The sequence below is a fragment of the Etheostoma spectabile genome, chromosome 6, assembly GCF_008692095.1.
Source record: "Etheostoma spectabile isolate EspeVRDwgs_2016 chromosome 6, UIUC_Espe_1.0, whole genome shotgun sequence".
Lineage (NCBI taxonomy): Eukaryota > Metazoa > Chordata > Actinopteri > Perciformes > Percidae > Etheostoma > Etheostoma spectabile.
The window spans coordinates 2,745,404-2,745,680 of record NC_045738.1 but is presented as its reverse complement, the minus strand read 5'-3'; the positions used below and the strand labels follow the sequence as shown (position 1 = coordinate 2,745,680).

Here is a 277-nt window from a genome sequence, read left to right as displayed (position 1 = left end):
AGAAATGGCCGTCATCAGGAACAGTGGAAGTTAAAGCAAGATCTGGAAGACCAAGAAAAATAGGGATCAATAGAGGATAGGGATCAATCATGCTTTGGGGTTGTATTGCAGCCAGTGGCACGGAGAACATTTCACTAGTAGAAGGAAAAATGGATTAAATAAAAATTTTGAAGTTAAAGAGAGACTGGCTTCAACAAATGGATGATGATCCTAAACACACCTCAAAATCCACGGTGGATTATATCAAGAGATGTAAACTGAAGGTTTTGCCATGGCC

The 277-nt window shown here is 39.7% G+C and overlaps 1 protein-coding gene across 2 annotated transcripts in view; it reads left to right on the top strand.

Annotated features, from left to right (window-relative positions):
• The window catches only part of adcy2a (adenylate cyclase 2a), a 77,381-nt gene that overhangs the window by 69,439 nt on the left and 7,665 nt on the right, over positions 1-277 (top strand). The window lies entirely within an intron of this gene.